Here is a 14,370-nt window from a genome sequence, read left to right on the forward strand (position 1 = left end):
TTAATAGTGATGGCATAGTTGCTAAACTAATTCTCTCTCCAAGACAACTGAATTTACATGTAGTAATTCATTTAGATTTACAACCAGAAATAAATGCACCTAACTGATAATTCAGTTTGATATCATTGGCTATAATCTTTCTCCCATATAGGCACAGTCATACATATAAGGAAGCTTATACATTTTTACTTTCAAAGGGAAATCCCGGATGATCATCTCTGTCTGGCAACAATCTGGATTTAAGGTCTTAACTAACAAAATATGCTGTGTTGAACATCTGTTTGGAATCATCACTTAATAGTGGAAAAGTTAAGTCCAGGCCTGATTCACTTTCTAGACTAAAAATGGGCCTGATTCACTTTCTAGACTAAAAATGGACATCTAGCAATTTCTTTAACTATTTTATAAAAGTGGTCCCATGTCACTAAAGGAAGAGATTGCTCATTTGCCCATAAGTCCTACATTCACTGGCAGTGGCCAAGAATATTCAGAAGTCAAGTACGAGTGCTGTCAAAATACCTCACCCAAGTCTGAAGAACGTGTCCTGCAATGCTCATTTTTTGTTCTGCCTTGTGTGGGAACTCCTCATGAGGTCAAGGGCTGTAGAGTAGTTGTGAATGAATCCTTTCTCTGTAAGTTGATTGAAGTTATGGTACTTTGGAACAAGAGTTCATTAGTGCCAAAAGAGTAAAAGATTTGGAAGTAATTGTCCATTTTAACTTGGTATCGCTCCATAACTATCAAATCATTGCCATCTGTTTATTTTTATATTATACTTCACTTGATTAGTCAATTATTGTCAGTTATTTGATCTTGAAGACAACACACACACACACACACACACACACACACACACATCCTGTAGTAGAGTTATTTCATTTGTTTCCTTTATTTCCATTGAAACAAGTTCAGTACATTAGTGTCATCTCGTCATCTATACTCTTGTATTAAGACAAAAGATGTCCTTCTCTGACAATTCACTCTCCCATAATTCTCTTTCTTATGTCCAGGTTTATATCCATTGGTTTTTATGCTTACTATAATTTTGTTACACAGTATTGTGCAAAGTTGAAGAGAGGATTTTGTCAACAAACATCTATTGAAAGTCTGTTAAGAGTAGGAAGCAACACTGCCTAGTGATCAAGAGCATGGGTTTGGGAGTCAGATGGTTCTGGACTATAGTATATGCTCATTCTGTTTCTCTTTACTTCTCTTCTTGCTGGTCTACCTTCCAGCCTTCCTTTTATATTTACTGTACACTCATTGTACATTTTCTGTATGCCAGGCACCATCACAGACATTGAAGACATTATGGTGAGTCAAACAGGCCTCATGCCAATCCTTGATCTTATGAAGCTTTCTAGTGCAGAAGGGAGATATTAAAATACAGATAAACATAAAATAATTATACATTGTGATAAGTTCTATGAATAAATAACTGGATTTGATGAGAAAAATGGCAAGCTACGAATTTAGGAAAGTGATAGTATTTGCCTTACAGGTTTGTTGAAGATTAAATTAGATAATGTGGGTAAAGAATTTAGCATGGCTTCTGGCTCAGAATGAGTACTAGGTAAGTGGTAACAATAACATGGCAATAGTTAAGGTGATGATAATGAAGGAGTCCTAGCCCTTGAAGGGTTCAAAGTCTACTGAGAGACACAGCATATATAGGAATTATAATAATATACGGATAATGAAACAGAGGCACAGAGAGTTTAAGTAATCAGCTCAATATCACATAGCTAATAAGTGGTAGAACAGGAATATGAACCCAGGCAGCTCTGGTACCAATGTCCACAGTCTTATCCATCACACTAAACTCCTTCCCAAAGAGCCCTTTATTTTTTGTGTTCCCCTAGTTCATTGAACACATTACTATAATAGCCCTTATTGCATTATATTTTTATAATCTTTCTATATCTGTCTCTCCTCCTAGACTCTGGATCCCTTATTCCTCCTGTTATTCCTCACGCCTAGACCACTGTGTCTGACACAAAGTAGATGTTCAATAAAGTATTTAAAATAAATGAATGAGGAAATATATGAATATATGTAAGAGAGTCCTGTATAGACATTCTTCTTCCCAGAAGAAAGTAGGTGTATAGCGTGTGACAAGCTATTCAGAATGGAATATCACTCTGTTGTTGTATTAAGATAAAATCTCTTTTAGTCGGTCTCTTCTGAGGACTAAATATTCAACATTTTAAACAGAGAGTAAGAGGAAGATAAATGGTGATAATCTGAGGTATTATAATCCTAACATGCTGGTAGTATAAGAATATCACCATACTTAATTACACAATACTTATAGAAATACAAACTTTAAGAAAGATAAATCTGGAGATAGGAAGATAATTTTCATCACATAGAAATTCTTCATGGGTAAAAAGGAAATGACAAGAATTTCTTTGAAAATTTAAGGGTAATTATATTTACTAAAATAAATGTGCATGAAGCACCCATCTTTGTTAGCTCCTTGAAGGCAGGGGATATAAATCTCATTTACTTCTGTATATTCTACAGTGATTAGCTAGAAGTAGGTGCCAATTAGTGTGCTTTTAAATAAGTGAACTCTGGAAGAACTCAACAATTGTACAAAGTGGGGCTTACCTGCAATGCCTATTTAATAGACCTATAGCCAAATAAAATCTCTTTGCATTGTGTAGTAATGCACTGTGGACTTAGCTCTCTAGTCATTTCTGCAGAAGCAAGATAGTGGTCCAAAGCTGGGTGAAACATCAGACCTCTGCAACATTCCAGGACTTAGATAAATGGTGAATAATAGTGTTAATGATAGTAATGATAACAAGACTAAATATAGTTAACACTTACTTAATAGTTATTATGTGCCAGGCACTGTTCTAGGCACTTTATGTACATTAATCTATAACTCACAACAACCCTATGAAGTAGGACCTCTCATTACCCCTATTTTACTGATGAGGTAACAGGAGCAGAGAGGTTAAGTAACCTGTCAATGGTCATAAAATCAGCTTGCAGTGACGCCTGATTTAAACCCAGGCAGTCTGGGTCCACAATTCATGCTCTTAACCACTATGCTATCTTAAACTAGGTAAATCATAAAGTTATATAATATTTGAGCTTGGAAGGCTACTGATCTCATCGTTACATAGATGGGTATCCCCCAGGTCCTCTATTGCAGGGATCCTTAAGTGGGGCTAATCCCCCCCCCACACACACACACACCGGGAACATTTGGCAATATGTGGAGACATCTTCGGTTGTCACAACTGGAAGTAGGGGGTGCTTCTGGAATCTAGTGGATAGAGGCCAGGGATACTGCCAAACACCCTACAATGTACAGGACAGCCCCCTACAGCAGACAATTATCTGACCCAAAATATCAACAGTGAGAAGGCTGAGAAACCTTGTTCTACTGCAGCAATGTTGATGTGTTCTTTTTTTTTTTTTAAGTTTTTATTTATTTATTTTGAAAGAGAGAGCAGGGAAAGGGCAGGGAGAGAGGGTGAGAGAGAATCCCAAGCAGGCTCTGCACCATCAGTGCAGAGCCTGATGTGGGCTCACAAACCATGAGATCATGACCTGAGCTGAAATCAAGAGTCAGATGCTTAACCAACTGAGCCATCCATGTGCCCCTATGTTCATGTGTTCTTACTGGAGAGTGCCTTATACCCCTAGATTCTTCACAGTCCCTTCCCATCTACCACATGTGCAGCCAATCCCAACTTCTTTAGTTGATGTACTACTCGCTTATGCCACTGTACTAAAAAAAATCAGACCACCTTCCCCACCAAGAATCTATTAACATTTTTAGCATGGTTACTTTTATGTTTCACATCAAAGAAATGATTCTCATGGTGGGGAGTCCAAGTGCCATTGAAGTCCTGTAAATAATGCTAGGAATACCATGGCAAAAGAGAAGAAGTTTAGAAAATGCTTGCATGGAACACAGAAGAAAACACCATTTCTAGCATATCATATAGGACCTTACATACAGTAGGCACTGAAGAAATATGTGTTGTAAAAGATTATGGCACAAGGGCACGGTTGAGTATCCTAGAACAGAATAACATTGTGCTTCCTGTTCTCTGGCTAAGGGAAAGGAAACAGCAAGATAAATCATGTTTCGGTTCTGCATTAAGCCTAGGGCTCAAGGTTTTATCTTCTGTTTGTTATTTATTGCTCATGAAGCAATATATTGTGCGTTGCAGGTGTTATTTTGAATCCCTCTTCATTTTCTTTGAAAATTAACAATCCATCATTGTTTGTGAACAAGGTGCTGAAGCTCGGGGCACATCCCACTCTCTCCGATCACAGACGTCACCAGCAGTGACGCCACATTCTGCATCATGATTATGCGGGGTGAGGAAGCTGACAGCAGCCTTTGTAAGAGAAGGCTCCCACGCAGCTTGAGAGAGATGATGCTATTAGACAAGCAAGGGCTTTATTTCCTTATGAGTGTTACCAAGAATGGATCAAAGAGCCACTCAAGGGGATCAGGATGTCACAACATATTCTTCCTTGGGGAAGAGGAGAGGAGGTGGGGGAGAGACAAAAGGGAAAGGTTTTATGCTAGTCTATATTGTAAGTAATCACATGAGCAGGGTAGGAGACAATAGCTTGATCCTCAAGGTATGCAGATGAGAACCTTGGGGTAGAGAGTGCTTTCAGAAACTAACCCTTATCCTGGATGATTCATTGTTTTAGTCTATAAACTGGAGGGTCCTGGAAACAGCTACCTCCATATTGGGGCAGTTACAAGGATATTAAAGGTTTTTAAATAGATCTATAAGAAGCTAGAGTGCTAAGCCAGCCCTCCAGATGGCAGTTGCAGTGGGGGTAGGGTGTAGCAAGGAAGAAGAAAGACACAGTTCTTGGCATGCACTTCTCCAAGGAGCTCACAGCATATATCCTGTATTTATAAAGGCAACAAGGTACAGTGGAAGAAATACAGACCTGGAGCCAGATAGATCTAAAATAAAATCTTGGCTCTATCATTTACTAGCTGTATGACTTTAGGCAAGTTCAACACACCTTTTAGCCTGTTTATTAACCTGTATTATTTACCTAATGATAACGATGTTGATTCCTAGTATTGATTAAATGTTTATTATGTGCCAAACACTGTTTTAAATCTGTATATGTATTAGATAATATAATCCTCACAACAACCCTATAAGATTGGCAGTATTTTCATACCCATTTTACAGATGAGGAAAATGAAAGACAAAGAAGTTAGAAAGTTGCTCAAGGTCACAGATGAAGTTAATGCTGGAGTTGAAATTCAAATTCAGGCAGTATAGCTTCAAAGCCTAAACTTTTAACCACTGAGCTATAATACTCTCACTATACTATAAAAAATGCTGAGCAAATATTCATTCGTGATCTTAACCCCACTTCCTCTATCTTTTCCTTGTTTTTTTTTTTTCCCCACTAAGAAAGAAACCATTTGGTTGCCCTGTGGGGGTCTCTTTTCCCACTTCTCTGAGCTGGAGCCAAGGGCCTCCTTTGTTATTTTAAGGTGGGCTGGCACAGACTGAAGAATCTCAGGAATAGTCCTTGTCACTTCCAGGTTATGAGCTGAATGTGAGCCAAGAGAATAGGTTGAGGTTGGATGCAGGGGTCCTGGAAGTCCAACAGGCTCCACCATTAGAACCTTGGAGGCTTCCTCAGTCAGTAAAAGCAGGGGCTAGCTGCACTACAAAGGCTCTGTTGGGCTTTTCTGGACTATGGTCCATCCTTCCCATTCCTGACTTCTGGGCTTCTGAGATACCAGTGCACTCATGTTACCCTGGTCTTGATTGAATGGTTGACTATGGCCGTCTGGTTTTTAGATTGCATCATTGCATTCATTCCACATTTCTTACCTAATATTTAGACAAAAAAGACTGAAAGCATAATTGGGCCTCAAAAAAAGCTACCTTATCCCAGCTCTTCGAACATCTGTGCTAATTGTCTATTAAAACACACATTTCTTTTCCTAGTTTTGAAACAAACACTTTAATATTACTGTCAGGATCCCAAATGTTGTAGCTACGGCTTTTCAATTAGAAATCTTAATATTTAACCAATAAACTAATTGCAGTTCAGGTACTATGTATGCTCTTTAAGTTAATGGTGTGGCTGGTGGTGGAGGGGAAACAGAGAAAGAAAAAACAAAGAGAAGCATAAATTCTGTAAGTTTCCAAAGTTCTGTGGTCTGTGCTTTCCTGAGGTAAGTTGCGTAAGAGATGATTTGGCAGCCCTCTGCTCTGCTGTTAGAAGTCTGACAAGGTCTCTTGGAGGAAAAAAAAATGGTCCTGGGGTTAATCCCCAAGCCATTTTACTTTAGCCCTTGTTGCTGAAAATCTTTTCAACATGTTTCAGTATACTTCCTTGCCATAGGATAGAAAGTACAACACAGATCAGGAGGGCTGAGTTTCAACTCTGGCTCCACTATTTTCTTGCTGTATCGCAATCACTCACACCTGTATTTGTCAAAGTGTGGTCCAATCATGTGCATCACAATCACCTGGAATGCTTGCTAACTAGCCAAGTTCCAGGGTCCACAGCTGAGGTTTCCATCTGGGTGGTGCTGGGGAATCTGCCTGTTGAACAAGCACCCTAGATATCTCTTACGCCCACTACAAATTGGAGAAACACAGAGCTTCAGTCTCCCCATGTATAAATAAGAATGATACCACCCCTTTCACCAGGTTGTGGTGAAAACCCAGGTGGTCAGTAAGTGCTAGCTGTACCTGAATCTTTAAGTGAGATTATGGCAGGGCTTCAGGATCCATTCTGAATATTAATTCAAGAACATGTTAAATTCACGCACTATTTGGTGGTACCAGGGGTGAAAAATCCATGTTTCCCTGCCCTTTGAGGGGCTCACAGACTAGTGGGAGAGACAGACAAACTATAGTTTGATACTGGTTAAACAGAGATATGAAGGGGAGGCAGTTACTCCACTAGGAGGAGAGGTGGTGGTAGAGAGGGAGCAGAAGCATAGAGGAAGTGATGTTAAGCTGCAGAAGTGACTCTGAAGTAGCTTTTGAAGGATAAACCAATTATGATGATACTGTGGATATCTTTTTTTTTTAATATGAAATTTATTGTCAAATTGGTTTCCATACAACACCCAGTGCTCATCCCAACAGGTGCCCTCCTCAGTACCCATCACCCACCCTCCCCTCCCTCCCACCCCCCATCAACCCTCAGTTTGTTCTCAGTTTTTAAGAGTCTCTTATGCTTTGGCTCTCTACCTCTACTATCTTAAAAGGTGTAGGAGATAAGGCTGTATTTGTGCTAAGTCTAAAACCTAGAACAGAAATTGTCCTTGTTGGGGGGGCGATGGGCATGGGTGGAGAATATTTTCCATATCAGTTTACTTATTCCTCTCTCCTAAAAGTACAATATTAAAAAACTGGAGTCATTTTGTATTCTCCAGTTGGTTGGACTCTGGGAGGATGAGTATTAGACTATATTTTTGACTTGCTTTGTAAGACACTAACTACAAGGCCATGGTCTAAGTCAGAGGGGTGGGACACTGGCCATGACCCCTATAAACAAGTCAAGTGTTAAATCCTACTGATAATGGGAACTTTGGTTTGAGAATTGGCTGCCTCAGCAGAGTCATCTTCAAATATCAAGGCCAATGCTATATATACACATACAGCCACAGGAGGCAGTGACTAATGGCTCTGCCTTATGCCAGCAGCCCTGGCCCCTTTCTAGCTTCTTTACCTCAACAAGCAGCCTAACTCAAGTTTTTAAACTCCACCTCAATTTAACAAATAATCAGAAAACAATAGCTTGTACCATACAGAACTTCACACTGCCCCCACCCCACACTTCATGTTTCAAAGTAATTGATTTTTTTTCAAAATTGCAACACACTTTCACCAACCCCCATCAGGCCTTTGGCCAGACCAAGCACGATAAACTCTTAACCCTTAAGGCTGTGTGACCCTGAATAAAGGAAAAATAGGGTTATAACCATTAAGATCATGGTTTTGGACTGGATCTCATCCTGGCCTTCTACTTACTAGCTGTGTGATGCTAGGAAGATGACTTAATGTCTCTGGTTTTCATTTTCCACATCTGAAACATGAGGACAGTAATAGTACCTATCTCATAGGGCTGTGGTAAGGGTTAAAGGAGAAAATATATGAAAAGAAGTCCATTGCAGTGGCTATCTCAGTAAGTGGTAGTGAAATACTAGTAATTATTGTGAATATAGTAACAATAGTGGGCATTACCTCTGATATCTTATAGACAACAGGGGTCATTTGTGGTTGGAAAAAAAGGGGGAGTATTATAATCCCTTCAGTTGTGAAAAGGACAGGAAAATACCAGTACAGGAATTAGCCACTTCTGGGTATGTATTTACACAGAAAAGAACAATATGGCTTCTTTCTAACCAGTTCTTTACCAAGAGCACTGCCAGAAAGAACAGTAGGACTAATCTATATGCTTCTCATCTGCTACATTTTTGAAAAGTGGTACCGTTAATAAAATCCTCAAAATATTTTCCAACGTTACCCTCCTCCTCCACTATATATACCCCAAACTCATCAGACCTACTTCCAAAATCCATTTGCTTTTTTCCCCAAAACCATGGATGGCATTTACATCCATGTTCTCACTTGTGGTCACCCCATCTGTGGTGGAAGAGGGCCAGCATTACTTAGTATCACTTTTTCATTTCCATCATGAGGATGGGAGGCAATGGGGTAGGCAGGAGAGCTTGCTTTTCATGGCCATCCTTCCAATAAGACAAAGGGAGTTATTGATGGCCATAAGCTGTGATCTCTGACAGCTGGGCAGAGGGCACCCACTGTATCAGCCTGCTCCAGGGACAATCCATATGTAAGTGTGTTGGTCGTCAGTTTGTGATTCTGGGACAATATTAATAATAGTGCCTTTCCTGGAATCTATCTTACATATGATATATTTTTCCTCATTTAATTCAATAGTTCTCCTAACTATTTTAATACACCAATAGTAGTCCAGATAGCAAACGTGCATGAGTTATTGGCTTTCCTTCCTTTTATCCATTTCTGCTGTAACTTAAATTTTCTTCCTGAGTGAATCTCTAGGCAACTAGTGACATCACCTTTAATCCATTTGTGTTTTTTTTTAATTGGCATTAACAGGGAGGGGGCATAAGCTGCTAAAAAATAAAAGATATATAGGTTGGTGATGATCTCCAGAGCAAATCTTACAGGGATTGGTAGAGCAAATTTGATTTGAAAATGATTACAGAGGGTGAATTCCCTGTAAATAATGAATTGGAAAGAAAATCAGGCTCGGAGTATTTGCTTATCCACTTATTTCCACATGGAAGAAAAGCCGTAATTCCTGTCAGCCTGTGCTTACAGCTTGCCTAGATTGGTCAGAGAGAAACCAACCAGTGACAAAAATATACAAGCTCACCTGTTCACTGCATTTTCTGTCAGGTCCAACACCAAGGAAAGCCAAAAGATAAGAAGTCTTTGGGTAACAATCCATAAATCTGTGGCTACAGTTCAAGCACTTAACTTCAAATTTCCAAATATGCGTGCCACTGTTCTTTCTCCTCCCAGAAGCTGGAAATTCACTGTCAGAAAGGAGAGAGGAGGGGCAAGGCAGCCGAAATGCCCAAAGACCCTGGGAAAATTGTGGGAAAGCATGCCCTCCCCACACATAATTCTTCTTGAAAAACTAACTGTTATGTCATTGGGAGACACTGTCAGAGCACAATGGTTACTTTTTTTTAAAATTAAAGTGCAACTAGCTTTCAAGAGTGGCTACCTTCCTTAAAAATGAAGCTAATTTCTGTATATCAAATCCCATTTGTCCACTGACTCACACTATCTTTTTCTAATTTTTTTAAATTGAATATTGAGTAGGTAGGTACAAAGGGGAATTTATAAGAGACAAATGCAGAGTCTAAAAAAATGGTGCAATGAAAACTGTGTACCCAACATGTGGTTTAAGAAAAACAATATAATTATAACTTTTAAAGACCTCACGTGCCCCTCCCAATTCTTTCCATCTCCCCTCAGAGGCAAGCACTATTCTGAAGTTTGTGTTGATCACTACTTGTGTATCCTTACAGTACTGCTACCTATGATGATGCTACCTCTTCTTTTATCTGAATTTCTAAAGGATTCTCCAGTTGCTGGGAGCTTTAATTTGTGCTGTTCTCTTTCACATTTCTCCCCTTTCCTTTGTTTCTCTGCCCGCCCGGTGCAGCTTGTCTAGTAGTCTGTGATCTATGAACAAACAGGAGTGTTAAAGTTATCATTTAATTGTGAACCCATATGGAAACACAGTAATTCTTTTGCAGTATGGCTACTTTCCTTTTTTTTAATTTTTTAAAAAATTGTTAATGTTTATTTTTTATTTCTAAGAGAGAGATAGAGTGCGAGGGGTGGGGGCAGGGAGACACAGAATCTGAAACAGGTTCCAGGCTCTGAGCTGTCAGCACAGAGCCCGATGCAGGGCTTGAACTCACGAACCACGAGATCATGACCTGAGCTGAAGTCGGACACTTAAGCAACTAAGCCACCCAGGTGCCCCATCCTTTTCTTTTTCAAGCAGATCACTGCATGGACCTTGATTTGTTTACCCGGAGGTTTGGGGACACGGAGGTGGCAGTGGGCTAAAGAGCAGGGTGACAGGAGTGTATGTATTGCCTAGCATGGGTATTTCAGGGTTCTGGAGTCAGAAGACTATGCTATTTACTGGCTGTGTGACTTCACGCAAGTTACTTACTCTGAGCTTTGGTTCCCTCTTCACAAAAATGCAGACAACTACATAAAATTGATCTTACAGAGTTGGTGAGATGGTTAGACAAGAGATATTAATTCTAAAAGTGTTTTTCAAGCTGTAATATACTGTAAATGTTAGTTGTTAATGATGCAGCTATTCTGCTGCTGTTGTTGATGCCATAATATAAATTCTGTCAAAGTCAAGGTAAAGGACTAGATATGAATTTTCTAAATCTGGAGCTAATCCACAGATATACCCTTGCCAGCTATCTGGCAAAGCTGGCACAGTGAAAACAAAATTAAATTTTCTTTTCTAACTCTCTATTACCGGTCTACATGGAAACTTTCCACCTTCAAACATCTTCCTCAAATCCCACTGTACCTGCCCAATCTGCGTGTGTGGGAGTTGTGTTTGCTCTGGCTTACGTCAGTGTTGGAGCCTAGGGCAGAAAGTAGTCACACATTACAGGCATCTAACATTTTCTCTTCTTAGTCATTTCTCATAGGACGGTTCTGGCTGGTAACTCAAACAGAAATGTATGCAAGATGTGCTCATCACGTGATCAGTTTGTGCCTAAGGAACCTTCTGAAGGTCCTGACTTTTGCCTGTGTGATATTAACATAACCATTTGCATGTCATTTCCATTTTGTTTTTAAAAGGGTTTCTCCTTGAAGATCTGTGAGAATGAGAGTAAGCAGTGAAAAGCCACGTTTCCGTTCTGCAAACGATATAATCAAATCTGTAAATGGGCAAAAATACACACAAGAGACGTTCCATAAAACTGCTGGCAATTATTTCAGCGAACAGACGAAAGTTTCGCATGATTCCCCACAGCTGCCGCAGGTGTTGAAGGAAGACGTTCAAGCAACACAGGGGGAATATCGATTATCTTTTTGAATATGGAGCTAGGCTATCAGCTTGGGTGCCCAGGAGGGGGTGAGGGAAGAAGGGTGTTGGTAATGTTCCCACACGTTTCCCAGCCTTGAGGCTGGACAGCCACATGCCCATCTGCTGCTAAGAAAAAAAACTATAGACAGAGCTTAAGTACATGGGACAGACAGTTTGACCTCTGAGGTTGCAAGGCTCTTGCCCTCCGCCTAACAGCTGACGCCTGGAACAAGCAGGCCAGCCCCTCATGGCCCTTGCAGGGACTAACAGGAGGGATCCAGCTGAGGGACGGCTGCAGCTATGGCAACAAATGCCCAGGAATGAGTTAACACCAGCCAAAGGGGTTAATGAGAGAGGCAAGAGCTTTTATACAAATGCATTAGGGAAAGAAGATACAGTGGGAATGAGGTCCATTAATAAAGCTGAGTGATAAAATCCACCACCATCCTTAAATTGGACTTTGTTTCTTAAACTGCTTTTCCAAATCAGTCTCCTGTGTTCCAGCTGTTCATTGAGATACTAAGCTTATTTAAAGAATAAAAATAATACAATATACAGTGTAAAAGGAGAAAATCAGAGAGGCAAAAGGGTATAAAATTAGACTTGCAAACAAAGGAAGGAAGAAAAACAAGAGATGTGTACAACTATGTTCTGAATATGTTCAAACAGCTTGTTATTACTAACAATCGCCACCTGACAATAAATTACCCCCCCCCACATGTGGATTACAAGTTGCATTATTATGATGCATTAGAATCAATCTGAGTACTAACGATAATGGGTGGTTGGGTGGCTAAACATGGCCCCCAATTACTGCTGAGTGCCCTCTCCTTTTGTGGCTACACAACAACTGTCATCAATATTCTCTCATAGAGAATGTTTTCTTATCAGCATTATGTCCTCAAAACATCCCTGGAAGGCAGGTGGATATTGATGGGCTTTTTTGAAGAAAACAGGGAGGCATGGAGAGGTTAAGTGAAAATTAGCAGAGGTGGTACCACCATTCCATAACAGAAGTTGGGCAGCCAAGGTATACAAGCAAAGGGCTTTGGGCTGCTCTTTTGATGACAATAGCACCTACTGACTGCAGTGGATCAGTTTGTAGTCACTTTCTCAGCTGCAGTGAAAAGCATAGAATCCTTAAGCCACTACAGTTAGAATATCTGGTTGTAGTACAGAGCACAGAACCACAGAAAACCTTTTTTAACTTTAGTAGATTACAACACAACCTCAGAGTAAAAAAAGAGTATACTTGAATTCAGAAACTAGTATAATCCATTTGGATGGTATTTCTTAGTTGTACAAATGAATGAACGAAGGTACTTCTTGAGCCCCCTTATGGTTTTTGTTAGTGGCTGAAAAACATAACAAGAGAAGTAAAAGACTGTTACTCTCTCAGAGAGTGTATGATCTAGTTGAGGGTGGAGGTGAGCAGATTCACACACAATATGAAGACCAAGCAAAACTCATAAAAAGCCTAAGTATAAAGTGACAATCCTGCTTGTCCTACTCATTAGAGGAAAAGAATGAGAAAACCTGGAAGGTAGGATGTTGGTACATTCCTACATGAATGTTACTAGAAGAACTTAAGTTGGCAAGTGCATTAGACACTTCTATCAACAGTGAATGTACTCACAAGAGGGGTGGCCAAAGGAGATGAACAGGAGAGAGCATGAGGTAAATTAGATGAGGTTCAAGGGAACCAGGATGGAGGTGTCTGCCGTTATTTTAATATGATCATGTCATTTTGAAAAAATGTTTATTTTTGAGAGAGAGAGGGCAAGCGGTGGAGGGGCGGAGAGACGGGGACAGAGGATCCAAAGCCGGCTCCGAGCTGACAGCAGAGAGCCCAATGCAGGGCTCAATCCCATGAATGATCATGACCTGAGCCAAAGTTGGATGCTTAACCGACTGAGCCACCCAGGCACTCTGATCATGTCAATTTTGAACCAAACTCCACTGATAGGGCTTACTTCCTTGGGGACAGTGCTACTCAGGCAAGTACATCTGGTTGGCAATGTCTGTATGTACAGCTAAGAGCTAGAGGGCAGATAATTTGAGATGGAGTATTCTGGTGAGCACAGGGAAGGTAGACCGTCTGTGTTGTGGGCCACTCTTCTTATTTTAGCTGTTAGGCATATGAAGTGGCCAAGTTTTTAGAAATGTATTAGAAAAGTATTTTAGAAATGAAGGTGTCTGACTTGTGTGCTTGTGCAGGTAAAGCGTTAGCCCACTCATAGAGTTTCTGCAAAGAGAGATTGAATTTTCCTGACAAAAAGCATTTTGGATCTGTTTTAGTGACTTAGCTGGTATTCAACAGCATTCAAAATGATGCCTTCCTGAGCCACTTCACTTTGCATTTTCCTGTGCTCCACAGTCTCAGCCTACATACCTCACCTTGCCTTGTCTTACAAATACAACTGACTGTAGGAGACTTGGGCAGAAGCTGCAGATTGTTCTAGAAAACTCAACCGCTGAATACGCACATTATGCTGTACACAGTGGTCAGCAGTGTGACTGTCACATGTGAAAGCTGAACATCGTAAGAAGCAACAGGTTAAAGAGCTTCTCTACATCTACTTGCGAATTTCTCATTGAGGAAAATTAAATTCAGAATTGCAACCAGACTATATCTCCCTCTATAGGACCTATCCTCTACCACTACTATCTCTTTGTAGGAAATTTGAAATAGACCACAATTATGCCCAAAGGAAGTATCATGCTATAAGAAGTTTGTGACTCCAGCCCCTATAGCTTCAA

At 40.2% G+C, this 14,370-nt stretch overlaps 1 protein-coding gene across 12 annotated transcripts in view; it reads right to left on the reverse strand.

Annotated features, from left to right (window-relative positions):
- The window catches only part of ENOX2 (ecto-NOX disulfide-thiol exchanger 2), a 267,204-nt gene that overhangs the window by 68,971 nt on the left and 183,863 nt on the right, over positions 1-14,370 (reverse strand). The window contains exon 1 of one of the 12 annotated variants that reach the window (XM_019824275.3): positions 9,403-9,576. The exons of the other annotated variants lie outside the window; for them this stretch is intronic. The gene's annotated coding sequence lies outside the window, so the exon portion shown is untranslated. Of the gene's footprint in view, positions 1-9,402; positions 9,577-14,370 lie in introns of those variants that run through there. 12 annotated transcript variants of the gene reach the window in all.

The sequence above is a fragment of the Felis catus genome, chromosome X (assembly GCF_018350175.1).
Source record: "Felis catus isolate Fca126 chromosome X, F.catus_Fca126_mat1.0, whole genome shotgun sequence".
Lineage (NCBI taxonomy): Eukaryota > Metazoa > Chordata > Mammalia > Carnivora > Felidae > Felis > Felis catus.